The following is an 18707-nucleotide window of genomic DNA, read 5'->3' as shown; positions in this document are numbered from 1 at the left end:
TTAGATTGTATGATGTAGAATCGATTAGAAATAATCTAATTATCGGAATTTGGATATATATTGGATAATATGTTCAATCAAGTCCCTTTTGTGACTCCATAAAGTATTGGAACTTGATTACAATAATTATAATAGTTTTGGGTATAATTGTAATTATAATAAAATTTTATACTTAGTTGTAATTACTATGAAAGTTCTAAACTTAATTGTAATTGTAATTGAAATTCTAGGACTACGTATATTATTAAATGTAAATTATTGGGATATGGAATTTAATAAAAACTCATATTTTAATATGGAATTATTATTGTACAATAATTGAAATTATTCTATCTCTATAAATAGAGATTAGGTGGAATCTAGATATCTTATGAGATTGTACAGCAATCATAATACAATAATTCTATGGTATTTAAATTTGAAGAGAGAGAAAATAATTATTTTCTCATCTTATTCAATTGTCAAGTCCAGGAATTTGTTTCTTGATTTAATTAAAAGAATCCACAAGTGTAGTCTTGATTTTGGAGAATACTATAGAAGGTTTGAAACATCAAGTTCTTGCAATTCAAAAGTAGGAAGTTAGTAATTCAGAATTGATTCAAAAATTGGTCATCTAATTTACGTAAAAATACTAATTCTTTATTGTTAATATATCAAGTGAACATCTAGACGACCTTATTTATTAAACTACAGAATTTTTTTAATTTCTGAATAATTCAACTTCAGCATTCCAAGATCAACGACTTATGGAATTTCTTATACAATTTAACAATGGAAAGATTTTAACATTAATAATGGACTTGGTACAATTTATTATTATAAAAAAAAGGTAAGTTTAATAAGAAATCAATTCTTACAATTGAACCTTCTCTATGAGATGCAAACCATTGTTTGAGCCCCATTTTAAGAGAAATAATAAATTTTTGAATAGTGTATTAATAAGAAATGTATAGTTAAAAATAAGAAAAAGTTTTGAACTTACATGTAATATTATTTTATTGAAAAATATGTGATTAAAATGATGTCAAGACACTGTTGAAAAATACAATTTTTATAAAGAATGGGGCTCAAACAAGGGCTAAAGTTTAGTAAACCAAATCAATAATATATGAAAAGAGTATTACTAGAATAATTAAATATAATTTGAATAAAATCATGCCCCGTTTATTTCTCATTATTTGGTAAAAAATTTTGGCCACAAAAATGAAAAATATGACTATTATTCATTATATTAAGTCATCATATTTGACTTCCTTTCTATTGTTTGGGTTCGAGAATGATTATATTTTTCATTCTCATTTTTATTTTATAAGAATGAGAATCAAACCAGGAAATTAAATTAAGATTGAAGAATATTATTCACTGTCGATTTATTTGATTCCGAACGGCCCAATGGCCTTTTCAACTCCCAAAAGAATTTGGCTTCCCATTTATTTTCGCTGATCAACAGTCTTTCCACTAAAATTCAGAAAGCAAAAGATCAGAGGATTTAGTGTTGAGAAATGGCGCAGCCTAGCAAAGAGCCATGTAAAAAACAAGCCTGTGATATTCAAGCTTGCCTTTCCAAGAACAATTTTCTCTCGCAAAAGTACGTAATTTTTTTATCATTAAACTTTCATTTTGTTCGTTGTTATTGATTTATTATTTAGTCTCTCGTTTTCTGAACTCGTTAAAAGAATAAAACCCACTAGTTAGTTTTTTTGTGGGATTAAATTGAAATAAAGGTTTTTGATTTGTTTGATTATCTTTATATTTCTTGTTTCAGTTAGTTGCATCATATTGTTAGTCTGATTAGTTTCCTATCTTTCATTAAACGCACATGATTTTATGGAACTTTGATTGATTTAAAACGAATTCCATAAATGTCACATCCAACAAATTCATTTTCTACTTTGATATGAAACTGGAAATAGAGTTCAAATTTCAAAAGCTTAAAGCATGTTTTTGTTGTTCAATTCCATGAAAATTGAATTCCTATGGTTTTGGTTGTTTTTTCTTTTCGAACATACATGCAATTGGTTTGTTTGTCCACCTTTGCAATCAAACGACCCTAAATGTAATTTTATGTTTTCTTTTTGGCTGTAGGATGAAATATTGGTATAATATTCTAATTCATATATATATATAGTTTCCACAGTTTTCGACACCTTTTTAAATTAATTGTTGGTAACTAAGCTTTAAAAATAATGTGAAGACTAAGGATTCCGGATTCCTGAACAAGTTAATTTTTTTTCCTTTTATTTGAAGTTTGGGGAGTTTCATGAGTTCATTTAGAGTTTGTACATATACTGCATTTGTTAGCTTTTGGCTATTAGAAGAAGTTGAATAAAATGGTTTCCCTGTTGCTTTTCCTTCCTAATATAATTTAAAAATCTTCTCTCTTGAAGTGTCCTGTTATAGTCTTGATGTCCAGACACTATTGAAATGATTAAGAATTACGGTTATTTGGGAACACTATGAGTTCGGAGTTTATTATTCTGAATCAGTTCATTCTGATTTAGCCTATGTGACACACTTCATTAATGGTATTACATTAGGCCTTTCTCATACCTTTGTGGATCAGTTGTCTGTAAATTATGAAACCAAGCAAAAGTTGGAACTGAATTGTGGACCTGTCTTTCTTTTTATTGTGGGAAAAGCTAAATCTTATAGTGATTTTGTCATATGACATATCATCCCAGAATATCTGGTCATATTTTGTGACTCTTCTTTACTGCTTTTCCTATATCGAATTGTACTCTAACAAGCTACGATGGTTGAGACTATTGATTGCCTTAATGCTGTTGAGAGTTATCCTTCCCCTGAAGTACTTTCATACTATCAGCAATCTTAGAAGAATCTTCGTTTATCTTGTAAGCCTGGAAAATGTTTTAATTTTTGTTATGTTGTTGTAATATTTTTTTTTTTTTTTTTTTTTTTTTTTTTTGACGAAATAAGGCTGGCAAGTCACAAACTAAGCTTTCCTCTTGTTCAAAAGTTTTACGTAATTTCTTTGTATATGATGTATGACATAATTCATATGTTGTGGTAAAAGAGCCAAAGAAGTCAGGGAGTCCTTTGTTTTAGTGTTTAATTATGCTAGAAATTTTTGAGCCAAAGAGTTAATACTTACTTCCAAACTAAAAATCTATATGGAGTTATTGAATATCAAGGAAAGCCAAGTGTCATTTCTTAGTTTAAAAGATTCTTTATAACTCGGAGAAAAAGTATCAAATGTATCTTCAACGCAATGTTTGAGAATTGATTTTTCTTAATCAAAGTGGTATGTAGATCTTCCTAATCCTACTGTTGGAAGACGAAGGGAGAGCTACTCCAGAATTATACTCGCTATTAAACAATTTCAAATTTTAGATGAACTTTAAGGAGGGGCAATTTCTTTGGGTAGCTACCTACGTTTAATCCTGAACGTGATTAATAGATTGTTTGGTGGGGATTAAAATTAGATTTTTAGTAGCTTTTGATGGAAGTTTTTGAAATGTGTGGTTGAAAAAGTTGTGGGGCCCATGAAAGATGTGGTTAATATTTGATTGTTTGACTTTGATTCAAATTAAAATCTGAGTCAAACAGAGGCTAAGATCCACATATCAAATTAAATGTCTGTAAGTTTACGGAGAAGAATACGTAGAAGTATTAGTCTGGTTGCATGAAGTGGGAAGAATTTTTGAGTTACTTGATTTTTCACAAACAAGAAAGTGAGGTTGGTGGAAGCATGTACTCTTCTAGAGAATACAAATTAGTTTATCAACGACGACAAAAAAGTGCAGCTAGTGGACACGGAGAAATTGCATTCCAATTCCAATTTCTAGAATGGATCTACATGTTGGATATTGCATAGAGCTAATGGTTTCTTGAAGATTGATCTTAAAACTGGTACTGCCAGATTCAGGTTTATGAAGATGATGTTGAGTGGAGGACTGCATTCAAGATTGATGATGGATTCTATGAGGGAATGTTGACAACTTTTGATTTGTCTAGTGCCCACAGCCCATTTATGCATTTGATGAACAAGTCTTGAAGCAAAATTTTAGGAACTCTGTTGCCATCGGTTTTAAACATATCTTAATCTATTTAGAGCAACAGGTATTTATTTTATATTCAAACCTTGAAGCATTGAAGCATCTCAACATATAGAAGAAGTTAAACAAAACCCACATTTTTGGGTTTTATGCAACCGAATGCCGCAAATGTGAGAATCTGCTATTCTACAAGTAGGAGTTGATAATAACTCCTCCAAAAACTATTGGATAGAGCCCTTTTAACGTAGTCTATAGTAATCAATCCATCCATTTTTGTAATCTGATTCCAGTACCATAAATTGGAAAGGACAGTGTAGAAGGAGATGATATAGTTGAAAAAGTGAAGAGTTGCATAGTATGGTGACTCAAATCTTATTAGGCTTCTGTCTCATTTTCATCAGATTTATATGGGCCACTACTAAGAGTAACGTGTAAAACAGATTGCAAAAATAACTCCATTAATGGGACTTGAGGCAATGGTTTTAAATAAGAGGAGTCCCTTGCATTCTTTGGGACAACTAGAGTAGCTTCAAAAGCTTTTATACACTTATTTCTCATGTCATCTAAGCTGCCTTTCTGCTGAACAGCATGTGAATCAAACATTTAGAGAGCAACAGTGATAGGTATTTTGTTTTGAATATGCTTGATAAAACCTGTTCAAGAACAACACAATTAATCCTCACAAAATACATTTAATCCTTCCACAGCTGAATTTACGCACACAGAGGAACCTGAATATGTAAGAATTGATTTGATTGAGTAGAAGAAATTGAACAATTCGAAATGGAAAACAGTAACCAGTAACAAGGTAGGTTTCGAGAGCTAGCCCTCTCCTATTGATTCTGATTTCTCAATGCTTTCTAGAATCTACTACTTGCTATTTATAAACACTATAACATCAGCATAACTAATTCGTTGCATAACTTAGTTTCCCTCCAATTTCCCTTACAACCCCTTCTTATGACGCCTTTGATAAGTGAACCGAATGGGAGGCTTATCAAAATCTCATTAGTACGTATATGATTATTTTTTTGATGAGGGCTGGGCATTGGAGCTACAGAAACCATCTACCCAATAGGAGATATTGAGCATGTTACGAACATGTATAGTTCCTTTACACAAGGTTTAAATTTAGGTATGAAAATTAGACAATTAGGATCGAGCCACCACAAGTGATTCCAATACAAATGCCAGCTTACAACTCAATGGCGATTTCATACGCATACTTTTTTTGTAGCATAAATGAGTGACATGCAAATACCTCATCTTCACCATATCCACTTCGCTAATATGTGAGGGTGAGGAAGAGAGAAGAAGATAGAGAGGTCCAAATAAATCCGTAAGAGAAAAATGTATTGGTGAGGATGGAACTTGGGAGAAATGAAAATAAATAAACTGAAAAGAAAAAAATTAGAAGATCCACTTTGACTACCAAGAAAGGAATTCCATGACAATTAATGGGTAGAGAGAGCAATAACTAACAAGAAAATAGAAGAAGAAAACATGAGAAAAGAGATGTAATATCCGACTTCTTGCTACGGGGGACAATTGCAGGGCTTTCAAAATTGAAATCAGGTATGTCGTAACTCAAACATTCCCCCCCCCCCCCCCCCAATTTCCCTTACACCCTTTTCTTGTGACGCCTTTGATAGGTGAACCGTATGGGAGGCTTATCAATACTCCTCGCCAATGAAAGCACCTTGTCCCCAAGGTGAAATTCAGGAAACTGAGAGTTGATCAGCTCCATTGGTTCCCAAGATGCTTCAAAAGATGGCAGATCCTACCATTGAATCAAAACTTCCGGCCCTGTACTTTCTGGTTCCTTCGCTGGTCTAATGCCCAACACCTTTTCAGGTTGCACATTCCACTCTAATTCTGGATTGAGAAGTGCGGGTAAGGGTTGGATGGAAGTGGTGGATCCCACGGCCTTCCGTAACCGAGATACATGGAACACAGGATGAATGTTTGCCTCAGCTGGTAATTGGAGTTTGTATGCTATAGCCCCTATTTTTTAAATAACAGCATGAGGACCAAAATATCGAGGTGACAGCTTCTCATTTGCCCGCTTAGCCAAGGACCGCTGGCGATATGGCTGGAGTTTTAGATAAACCATATCCCCCTCCTGAAATTGTACTACTCTCTTTCCGCTGTCTGCCACTTTCTTCATACGAGATTGAGCATTCTCTAGCTGTAATTTCAAATATCAATCATCTCATCACGCAGTTGGAGCTGCTGATCCAGGTCAGCCAGGGGAGTGTGCTGATTCTCGTAACGTATGATGGGCGGTGGGTCTCTTCCATAAACCACCTTAAAAGGCGTGGTTTTGGATGAAGTTTGAAAAGACGAGTTATACCAAAACTCAGCCCAAGGGATACATTCAGCCCAAGAGTGGGGATGGCCTTTTGCAAAACACCTTAAGTATGTCTCCAAACAACAGTTCACCACCTCCGTTTGCCCATCCATTTGTGGGTGATAGGCTGTACTACGACGAAGATGAGTGCCTTGGAGGTGGATGTGCGTACTTGCTCAACCGATCCACAACTACTAAGATTGTGTCCCAACCTCGGGACTTTGGCAACCCTTCAATAAAATCCATGGTGAGGTCCTCCCAAATAGCCTCAGGAATTGGTAATGGTTGCAATAATCCAGTCGGTGACAGGGCCAAATATTTTTGTTTTTGATCGGTAAATGTAAATATATAGATCAAAAATGTACCATGTACAAATACATCGGGCATACCCGGGCGAGACAATGTTCATAATCAAATACAAGTACACCGGGCATACCCGGGCAAATCAATGTCCAAAAACCTAAACAAGTACTACAGGCATACCCGGGCAAAGACAGTAGAAAGGTAATACAAAGAAATCAAAGCTCCATGGCCAAGGATTCATAAAGAATCAAGACATCCGGATACAAAGTAAACATGACTTTGTATACGTGGGTCTTGATCCTTCTAGCAATAGAATCCAAGTCGGCCGGGAGGTTTTCAAAAATCTTCCTATTCCTCATAAGCCATATGTAGTAAACTGTGCTAGCAAGAGCAACTCTCTTCGTCTTGGTCAGCCACGAAGTTCCACGATTCACCTTTTTCATCCACTTAAGCGCAATGGCAAGTGTAGACATAGATCTTGTGATACCAAGCCATCTCCTAATGCTTCCCCATAATGAGGAAGTGAAGGAGCACTTAAAGAATAGATGGTCACAAGTTTCCTCAAAAAGTCCACAAAAGACACACCTCCGATCAATATGCAAGAAGAATAGTTTGTCTTTAGTTAATAGCTTTGATTGGGCTGCTAACCAAAGCAAGAAAGAATGCTTCGGAGTGATGCATGGCTTCCAAACTTCTCCTCCCCACAGCTTCAAAGTACCTTTATGCCTAAAGTATTCATAGGCAATTTTTGTTGAGAATTTATCATGCACAGAACAGCCCAGATTTTGAGTCGAAGATTCAAAAGACTGCCTACCGAAGAAAGCTGTCTGCCGGCCAGAAATGCTGCTGAATGAAGGGCCCAAATTCTGGTCGTGCAGAGCACTCCCAGCTCCAAAAAACCGCCCATTTAATGCCCTTCCATCACTGGACGTGTCCCCGTTAACCCCCTGATCAATCTGAAAATGATGGGCCCCCGTTTCCTGTTGCTGTCTCGGAATTACAGTGTGCTGGGCAGCTTCTTTGGTAGAAATAAAATCCCTGATTTCAAGTAATTTCTTGAAAAGTGGGGAGTGATCCTTTTTAGGACGAGCCTCCCAAATACAAGTACCGTTAAGATAAGCATGATGAACCCATCTAATCCATAAGGTGTCCTTCTTCTTGTGAATGTTCCAAAGGGATTTAGCAAGTAACGCTAAATTCCAAGTCTTCAAGTCTTTCAAACCAAGGCCCCCTTCCGTTTTCGGAAGGCATAGATTCTTCCATGCAACCAATGGCTTTTTTGATCCCCAAAGGAAGTTCCGACAAAGGCTAACAATTCTCGAAATAATTGTAGCCGGAATGGGGAAGATAGAAAGCCAAAAACATTCAACACCTTGAAGCACGGCCCTAATGAGTTCCAACTTGCCGGCATAGGATAAAGATGCACAACTCCAAGCTCCAATATAACCCGCTATTTTTTCAAGAAACGGTGCATAAGAACTCACTTTGAGCTTCTCCGATGCAAGAGGAATACCCAAGTAACGAAAAGGCATAGATCCTTTCGAAAAATTTGAGATTTCCATGATAGTTTGAAGCTCATACTCAAAAATTCCAGCTGTTTAGATGCTAGATTTCATAGTGTTGATCTTTAGACCCGATGCTAAACCAAATTTGTCAAGGCAGTCGATTAGAATTTCAATGGACATAGCATCACCCTTTTGCAAAAAACATCAAGTCATCCGCAAAAGCCAAGTGGGTTATCTTGAGGGGACCACATTTTGGGTGATAATTAAAATCACTATCACTTGTAGCATCCTTGATCATTCTAGAAAAATATTCAAGACAAATCACGAACAAGAAAGGGGAAAGTGGATCACCTTGCCGAAGGCCTTTCCCGCCTTTGAAAAAACCATGCATACTTCCATTCAAAGCAACCGAATATGTCGGAGTGGTAACACACTCCATAATCCATTGAACAAATGTCAAAGGAAAATTTAACCCTTCAAGAACACTCTTGAGAAAGTCCCAACTAACCGAGTCAAAAGCTTTGCTAATATCAATTTTAAGGAGGCATCTCGGAGAGACTCTCTTCCTATTGTATTGCCTCATAAGCTCTTGAGTAAGATGAATATTTTCCGTCATGCTTCTACCTTCAATGAAGGGGCTTTTGCTTGGTCAACAATATCCCCCAATATAGGCCTCAATCTAGATGCAAGAATTTTGGTGATCACTTTATAGATCACATTACAACAAAAAATAGGTCTAAAATCCCCAACATACGAAGCATGATCCGACTTAGGCACCAAAGCAATAACGGAATGGTTGAGTTGTTTAAGCATAGAACCCGAAGAGAAGAACTCCATGATTGCATCCACAAACTCATCACCAATAATCCCCCATGCATTCTTGAAAAAACAAGAAGTGTAACCATCCGGACCGGGAGATTTATCATCTCCGATATCAAAAAGTGCTTCTTTAACTTCATCATAGGTAATCTCCCGGATCAAAGAGTTACCTTGTTCCAATGAGACTAACGGACCATTAGTGATGATCTCCCTTTGAATCGGCCGAGAAGGGCAATAAGTTCCAAGCAATGAAGTATAGAATTTTACAAATTCCGAAGCAACTTGGTGTTGAGAAGTAGAAGACTCCCCATCCTCTTTAATAATTGTAGCAATAAAATTCCTTCGAGAGTTTCGTTTGACAATGGAATGAAAGAACTTTGTACATTTATCACTTTGCTTAAGGAAGATGCATTTAGCCTTTTGATAATAAAAGCTCCTCTCCGCTTCAAACAACTCAAGAGATTTCTTCCTCAAATTTTTAACCAAAAGCTGAAATTCCAGATTTCGGGGCTGATTTTCAAGTTGAATTTGGGCAGCCTCCAAATCACTTTTGGCCTCATTGGCCCTCGTGGAGATGTGACCAAAGTGTTTAGAATTGAGCTCCTTGAGAGCAACCTTAAGTTTCCTCAACTTCTTGCAAAGAACAAATTGTTTAGTCCCCCGAAAATTTACATGCCAAGAAGATTGCACAATATCAAGAAAATCTTCATGCATAGTCCACATGTTAAAAAACTTGAAAGGCTTCTCATCGCTACCAACACAATCATCAAAGGAAACAATACAAGGTGAATGATCGGAAAGACAACCGGAGGGAAGAAAATTTGCGCCGAGACAGGGCCAAATATTTGTTATGTTGGCAGGTGGTATAAGCCTCAACAAACCTTTGAACATCTTTTTTCATCCCAGCCCAAAACAACTTACTGGCTATCTGTTTGTAAGTCTTCAAGACACCGGAATGGCCCCCTACTGTACTCCCATGAAATTCTTGAAGTAGTCTAGGTATGAGATCTGAACCTTTGGGCAATACTAACCGCTGTTTGTAAAGGAGGCAGCCATCATTCACTGACCAACCTTCAATAGACAAGGGATCCTTGAGTAGTGACTCCCTTATAGTCGCCAGTCTCTCATCTGCACTTATCTGTTTCTGCAATTCTTCCAAATCAAGCGCCCTTGGTACAGTCATGACTGCTAACTCTGCCTCCAACAAAAGTTTGGACAAGGCATCAGCAGCCTTATTCTCGAGGCTATGCCTATACTGGATTTCAAAGTCATAACCAAGTAGCTTAGTGACCCACTTTTGATGTTCAACACACACTAACTGCTGTTCTAACAAAAACTTCAAGCTCTTTTGATTGGTACGCACTACAAAATACCGACCAAGGAGGTAGTGCCTCCATTTCTGGATGGCTAGTACAATAGCCATGAGTTCCCTCTTATAGATGGACTTAAGTCGAGCTCTTGCAGATAAAGCTTGGCTGAAATATGGAATCGGACGATGTTGATGTGATAAAACAGCTCCTAATCCCACCCCTGAAGCATCCGTTTCCACTACAAATGGAATGGAGAAATTTGGTAAAGCAAGGACCGATACTTTAGTCATGGCCTCCTTCAATTTTTGAAAGGCTAACTTGGCCTCTAAATTCCAATTGAAACAGTCTTTCTTCAGTTGTCTTGTAAGGGGTTCGGCCAACTTCCCATATCCTTCCACAAATCTCCGGTAATACCCCGTTAACCCCAAAAATCCTCTCAAGTCTTTAAGGTTCTTAGGCACCGGCCATGATTGCATCGCCTGAATCTTCTTGGGATCAGTTGTGACTCCATGTGAGCTGATTAAATGGCCCAAGTATTCCAGTGTAGCACATCGAATTCACACTTCTTTTGATTGGCATACAACTTTTGTTCTTGTAATACCCCAAGCACCGTTCTTAAGTGTCCACAATGCTCTTCTAAGGTCTGGCTGTAAACTAGGATATCATCAAAAAATACTAGTACACACTTTCTCAACAAACCCTTGAACACTTTATTCATCAATGATTGGAAGGTTGCCGGGGCATTAGTGAGTCCAAACGGCATCACTAAAAATTCATAATGCCCCTCATGAGTCCTAAAGGCCGATTTGTACTCATCACCAGCCTTAAGGCGTATTTGATGATACCCCGACTTCAAATACAACTTGGAAAAAATTGCGGCTCCATGTAGTTCATCTAACAACTCATTGATCGCTGGAATTGGAAAGCGATCAGGTATAGTAGCACGATTCAAGGCTCGATAATCCACACGAAACCTCCACCCACCATCTTTTTTCTTTACAAGTAGTACGGGGCTGGAAAATGGACTAATATTTGGTCGAATGATACCTGCTCCCAACATTTTAGTTACCAGTCTTTTAATCTCCATCTTCTGTGCATGGGGATATCGATATGGTCTTACGCTAATGGGCTCACTTCCAGCCTTTAGCGTAATTGCATGCTCTTGACCTCGCAAGGGAGGTAACCCAACTGGTAATTCAAAAACATCTGTGTACTCCGTGATTATTTCCTGTAATGGTCGGGGGAATATCATGATCCATCTGTTGCTCATTCACTTGCACCGAGCATAACTCTACCACCATGCCTTCTCCTTCATTCTTTAAGGTTTTGAACATTGATTGCAATGAGACCATTGACTTACTCAGTCCTTCCTCCACTTGCAACGTAACTGTTCTGTTACCCATAGGTATTTTCATCACCAGTGATTTCCAATTGATTTGGACTGTACCCAAAGTACTAAGCCATGGCATTCCCAAGATTATATCAGAACTTCCTAGGTCAATCGGTAAGTAATCTTCCATGATTAACACCGATTGTAGTTGTAGAACTGTTCCTTGACATTTTCCTTTCCCTTGTACTGCCATACCAGTGCCAACCTGCACTCGATAACCATGGGTCTTAGTGATCGGCAGCTTAAGTTTCCTGATTAACTCCCAGGACATGAAGTTATGGGTAGCCCCAGAGTCTATCAATACCACTACTTCTTGGTCCTCCACCATCCCTTTCAGCTTCATAGTTTTAGGCGAAGTCAACCCTGCTACTGAGTTCATAGATAGCTCCACTCCTTCCAGCTCGTTACTACCCATTGACTCCTTCAGAAGTTCTCCCTTCATTTCTTCCTTCCCCACTTCATCATCCACTAATAGTACCTGTAATATTCCTTGTTTCGACACCGATGATCGATGGTATACTTCTCATCACAACGAAAACATAACCCCTTCTCTTTCTTTGCTTGAATCTCGGCTTGAGACAGCCGTTTGAAACTAGCAGTGGTGTTCGGCAGATTGTTTCCCACCTTCTCCGGTAATGTAGTTCCCCTCGATAAATTCCAGGGAATTGTTCGCTGTTCGAACTTAACCGGCATAGGAGCAGTGATACTTCTAACTCGTGGCCTCTCCTTTTCCTTTACCTTACTCACCCGATTGTTTCTATCATCCACCCGTTGAGCTATATCCATAATTTGTGACAGTCCTGTCGGGTTTGCCATCAACACTTCAGCCTGCACCTCCTCCACTAACCCATTAACGAAGACTCCTTCCAGAGTCTCCTCGCTCACATTTTTCAGAGGTGCAACCATGATTTTAAATTGCTCTCTGAATTCCGCCATTGTTCCAGTCTACCGAATGGCTAGAAATCATTGGTGCAGGGTGCCATATTGAGTATCCCGAAATCTCATTAGTGTCCTCTGTTTGAGCTCTATCCAGCTGTGTATGTGGCGCCTTCCCTCCTCCCATTGAAACCAGGATAATGCACTTCCCTCCATACACACCCCAGCCGCCATCGCTCTCTCCGCCTTAGCAATTTTATTCACATAAAAGTACCTCTTAGCCCTGAATATCCAGGAGTCAGGGTCGAATCCATTGAACAGAGGTAACTCTAGCTTGCGATAGTTACCTTCGAAGGAATTTTCAATTGCCTTCCCTGCTGCGAAGGGCTCCCATTCAGTCTGGTTCTCTACGGTATTCGCCGACTTCGTTCCACTTCCTTCTCCAATCAAATCGGAAGTTTCTAGCGACCTCCCTTTCATCATTTTCGCTAGGGCTAGGAGTCCTTCGTTCATTTTGCCCAGCTTCGACCCCAACCTTGTGTTCAAATGTTCCAGATCTCCTTTCAATTCGTTCACTGTGGCCCTCAAGATCGAAATCTGTGATACCGAGTCTTCCAACACCTCGACTCAGCTATCCATTCTAGTGGCTGGCATTCGATCCCCAGAATTTCACGGCTCTGATACCAATTTGATAAAACCTGTTCGAGAACAACACAATTAATCCTCACAAAATACAATTAATCCTTCCATAGCTGAATTTACGCACACAGAGGAACTTGAATATGTAAGAATTGATTTGATTGAGTAGAAGAAATTGAATAATTCGAAATGGAAAACAGTAACCAGTAACAAGGTAGGTTTCGAGAGCTACCCCTCTCCTATTGATTCCGATTTCTCAATGCTTTCTAGAATATACTACTTGCTATTTATAAACACTATGACATCAGCATAACTAATTCATTGCATAACTAATTCCGCCGCCCCCCCCAATTTCCCTTACACCCTTTTCTTGTGACGCCTTTGATAAGTGAACCGTATAGGAGGCTTATCAATACCACTTGTCCAGAATGTGGTGCCCGTTATGGACACCCTGATGTACATGTAGTATCACTCATTTTGTTTTACTTTGTTTAACTACAAAGGCATTTTATGATTTGTAATGTCGTTTGATTTCTAGTATACTCTGGTGGTTTCCGTAGTATTGTCATAACAGATACTTTGTTTAGAAAGGGATGTCTGTCAATGAAATGGTTGCAAGCTTGAATTATATTTGTGATCAAACTACTTCTGAGTGGGTGGAACTATTTTTTCCAAGTGAATTTCCGATATTTATATCGATTGATGTCATACACGGCTGGCTGATAACGTATTAACGTGCTTGTTCGCTTAAGTGCAGGTGTGTCTGAGTCATCCAAACGCTGCAATCCTTCTGCGAGCAATGTGAATACAAGTCAACACATTGTGCATCAGTATCTGGCCTTCTAAAGCAAATAAACAAGTAAATATTTGGGACATTCAGGCTGAAGGCAGGAATTTTCGTCTCTTGTGAAGTCTTTAGGATAAAAAAGAAGTCAAGTTTCTGCAAGTTACTAGGACTTGAATGATTTAACATTTTTTGATAGCAATTTAAAACTTCGTCTCCCAAAATGTAAGAGTACTGAGTGCCTTAACAAGATCATAGAGAAGGAAATATCAATTTTCGCTCTTTTTATAAGTCAGTTCTTACTTCAAGTAAAGAGAACTTTTGTTAAAAATAAAATAAAAATAAATAGATGTACGATTATTTGCTTCGCTGACATTGAATGCTAGTGGTTCACTATCCAGAGTGGAACACAAAATTGTTTTTTATGCCTTCTCGAAGATGAATCGAGTCTAGTCAAACTTTTTTGGTTCGTCTCAACATTCTCCACTTGTCCTGTTCTAATTTCATGTAAGTTTTTGTCGATGTCATTTATTTTGTGTTGATAGGATCTTTTTAGCGAAGTGTTATTGCTATAGAGATGCTCCTTGTCTGTGTCTCTGGGCATGGGTAAACGGTACACAAAGTTAATGCATTTAGGCTAAGCACTTAAATTCACGATTACCATTTCAAATTGGTACTCAGATTTATGCATGGCCGAACACTTACATCGGTGCAATTGGTCTTTTTAGATGGTTTCCATCCAATTGATCGTTAAAAATGTCAAACTTTTAATATAGAGACCAGAATCTCCTTACTTAGTTAGATTTAAAAAAAAAAAAAAAGGGTCAGAAAATAAAAATTAGCAAATATGACAAAAAGAAATTCAATTCCCCACAAATTTTGCATAAGAAAATCTTTAACGCAACTGTAGATTACTTAAAAAATTATGATGTATAAGCAAAATAAAATGTATTTGAAAAATTGCTCTTTTTGATAAAGACTCGTCAAGATGATGTGGTTGAGAAAATTAGATATATCTATAGCTTCGTCTAAGTTTAGAAGCACCATCATACATGCTAAATTAGCAAAACATATATCTAATATCCAGATTCAAATGTGATTTTATTATTATTTTAGGAAAATAAAAGGCACCTAGTTAGCAATCTATTGAATGCTTTGAAAATTAATTTTGAAATTGAGTGTATGCTCACTAGTCATACGATTGAAAATCTATTGATATCTATTTTTTCTTGTCATGTCATCTTAACCGAGTCCCAATCAACTTGTGTTAAAGAGGTATTTTTGTAAATATCTTCTATTTTGCTTACACGACACAATTTTTAAAACAATCCACAATTGCATTGGAGATACTCTTATGAAAGATTGGTTGATATCATGAGTTATAATTTCTTTTTTGTCACATTTTTTAATTTTCCACACATATATTATTATTTATTATTATAACTTAAAGTAAGGGCATTTTAGTCTTTTTATCAAAAGTGACAATTGGATGGAAGCCATCCTCAAAGACCAATTCTACCCAATAAGTGGAAGGCTAGGGACCTTTGCTCCAAGATTTGAAGATTATGGACCATTTGCACAGCAACCCAAAAGGTTAGTGCTGATTAGGTCGTCAGCTATTTGTCCCGCAAGTTCTATCTCTCATCTTTTAAAGAGAACATCTTACTATAAGGAAGAAAGATGGGAAATTTTTTGGACCATTCTACTCTTCTTCATTTTTATTTTTTTTTTGGTTAAAATGAAATCTGTCTCCTGCTATTCTGTCATGCAAAATGACTGCAATCCTCTTCTATTAAAATCTCATCTACGCAAATTTATCTAGGCAAAATTAACGAGATTCTCGTCAATATAGAATTTATTGTCCACATCGACGAGGAAGACTAGAGTGTCTAAGTGGACTATAAACTTTTGTGAATTTTAACATATTTCGTTGAGAATGCTTAAATGGTTCAAACTTTGTGCAAAAAGGAAGAGGGAGAATTTTGTAAGAGTTTTGAAGAGAAATGGATACATTTTGAAGAATTGACACACACACACACACAAATTGAAAAAATGGCCATAAATTAGAAAACAAAAAGTAGTGGAAACATTTCACACTCTTTCTTTAAATATGACCTCGCCATCTAATTTCCTCCTGAAAGATTGAGAGAAACATGGAATTTAAAACTTCTTTTTTTCTTTTTTGTTAATAAAGGAAAATAGATGATGTCAGAGCAATAGGATGCTCATGATTTTATTGGATACAGGCTGATACTTGATTCAGAAATATTTTTGTTTTCTTTATTTGAGTTATTAGGCCTCTGTTTGGAAATAATTTATAACTGGTTTAAGTTATAAATAGATAGAAATAAGTGATGGATAATACTTCTAAGTCCATTGAAATGTCTGATTGAAAATGAAATTTGACTATTTATAAATTGATTTATAAAGTTTTTCTAATGGAGGCTAACTTGTGGGATTCTTACATTAGGTTCTAATTATTTAAATTTGTATGGAAGGGCAACGAAGATCTCATCCTTGTCCATAAAGCTCTTGACTATGGAGACTCTCATTTATTTCTAGCTGTAAGTCATTTTCTTTACAATTGACAAAGTCCCACATATCAAACATATATTTCTCATGGAAAATATAATGTACTCTTTTCATCGGATAACCAAGTATGGCATTTTTGAGACTATAAATTCTTTACAAGAGGTAGTATAAATGTAGCAGTTGACATCTGAGAGACCTCTGCAAGTTGCAACTGGCTTCACATATGTATTAATCTTTTTTCTGTTTTTCCTATCCTTTTCTTCTCTTATGTTTATTTTATTTATCACAGTTTCTATTTGCATTATATACTGCATTTTTATTCGCAGCTGGGTCCAAAGTTTATGAAAGAAAAATGGATTAAAGCATGTCACTTTTTCAAGCGCTGATGGAGCTCTGGAGGCAGCTCCTGCAGTAAGAATTAGACTCTTGATATGGATATACTATGCCTTCCTAGATTATAACGGGCTACCAAGCTGAGATGTAAATTTGTTTATTTATTTTTGTTTGACCTTTCTCCCTTTTCTTTTTTGCTTCATTTTGTTAGCTTGTTGTATGGGGGATAAGAATGGAATATTAGGATTAGTGATCGAGATGAGTTTGCAGGAAAGTCCAAGTGTCAACTGTCAAGGATCACATACAAAATTTATGGTTACCTCTTTGCAGTATTCCATTTCCCATTGCTAATTATATGTGACACGGCACTCTTATTTTTAATATCACGGATCTTGGAGAATGACTAGTCATAAAGCAAGCCTGAGGCATTCAACAGAAAATGTCATTTCTATTTCTTCCTCACTATTTCCCCGCCATATCATTGCTGACTGCTGACTTTTTTCGTTTTGTAGATGACAGCCGCTGCCATTGGCACCACTTTGAGGGAAAATAATTTGAAAGAAATGGAAGGTGGAGTTATCTTAGAAAGTCAGGTGTTTGCCATTCCTGCTGATACTGCGAAGCAAGCAAAATGTAATATAATTTGAGAATGTGACCTGAGGGCGTTCACCAATAATTTTAGAGTTTGCCTATGGAGTCTCTTTTGACCTTGGTTCGTCTTTTGGGCTGTCCTTGTTGCTAGCAGAGAGTCGCTGAACCAACAATAAGGTCTGCTGGATATATCAAATGAAATACTAGAAGGATTGGAGGCACATTTGAGGGCTGTTGGTCAGTTCACGATGCGAGTTATCTTTATGTTGTGAAAATTCTTGTTCCTGTTATTTCAGACTCACAATTCTTGGAGCAGGTACATGCCAACGAGGGGAAGCAGTGCAGAGTAAGTGGCTGAGAGAATAGTAATACTGAGTTGATCCTCTGCACATATTGTTAAAGGATAAGAAAAGATAGACTCTCAAAACACCCCGCTGCCCTAAAAGAAAGAGATAAAAAAGAAGAGGAACGAAAAGAAAAGGAGAGCATACCCACCTCCAGATAGAAAAATGGGATTAATGTTCGCTTTTCTCCTTTTTTTCTGCAAGAACACAATTTGCTCATAATATCTACATCCTTCATCATTTTAGGAGTTCCTTTATATGATTTGGACTATATGCTTTCAGGGGCCCACTGTAAGTCCAGTTTTTAGTAAACGTGATGGAAAGGTGACAGCCGACTATTATGTCACAGTTATTTGTGTACCAAAGAAAGCACTGTACAAGTCTGTCTCAGCAGCCTGGAGCGGTGAGGCACTTATCTTCTTATGTTACAGTTGTCTGTGCTCCTATATCTACGTATGTGACTGTGAATCGTCAATCAAGCGTAGTTATTGTGGATTAATAATTGCAATTTTTACACAATCTCCTTAGTTGTTCTGTATATAAGTGTTATGCTCTAGATCCAATCAATTTTGGACATAAATATTTTCAATATATAATTAATACAATTTAATGGCAGATTTATTATTTAATTTATAGACAATTAAATTAAATAATAGAGTCTGTAGATTCAAATCTTTGTAATTCGTTAATCACAAGGAGTTGTGATTGTGAGATACAAATTACATACGATTGAATCTTAAATCATCTGTGGTCGTAAGTAATAACGAAATACAGTTATCGTTATTACGAATAGATAATCACGTGTGGCATTTCTTACTTGTAAAATAAGTAGCTGATCTCACAAGTTAAAATGTAGTGACACTTGAATGAATATGTAGATGTTTTGTTATAAAACAAAACATTGGGAACCCGCTA

The 18707-nt window shown here is 36.9% G+C and overlaps 2 pseudogenes; both read left to right on the top strand.

Annotated features, from left to right (window-relative positions):
• The first annotated feature begins 1418 nt into the window (after nucleotides 1-1418).
• LOC111411781 lies at nucleotides 1419-14358 on the top strand (annotated as a pseudogene).
• A 1123-nt stretch (nucleotides 14359-15481) lies between these two features.
• Nucleotides 15482-18359, top strand: LOC111412513 (annotated as a pseudogene).
• The last annotated feature ends 348 nt before the right edge of the window (nucleotides 18360-18707 follow it).

This window comes from Olea europaea, chromosome 16, assembly GCF_002742605.1.
Source record: "Olea europaea var. sylvestris chromosome 16, O_europaea_v1, whole genome shotgun sequence".
Taxonomy (NCBI): Eukaryota; Viridiplantae; Streptophyta; class Magnoliopsida; order Lamiales; family Oleaceae; genus Olea; species Olea europaea.
This window is presented reverse-complemented; position numbering and strand designations above follow the sequence as displayed.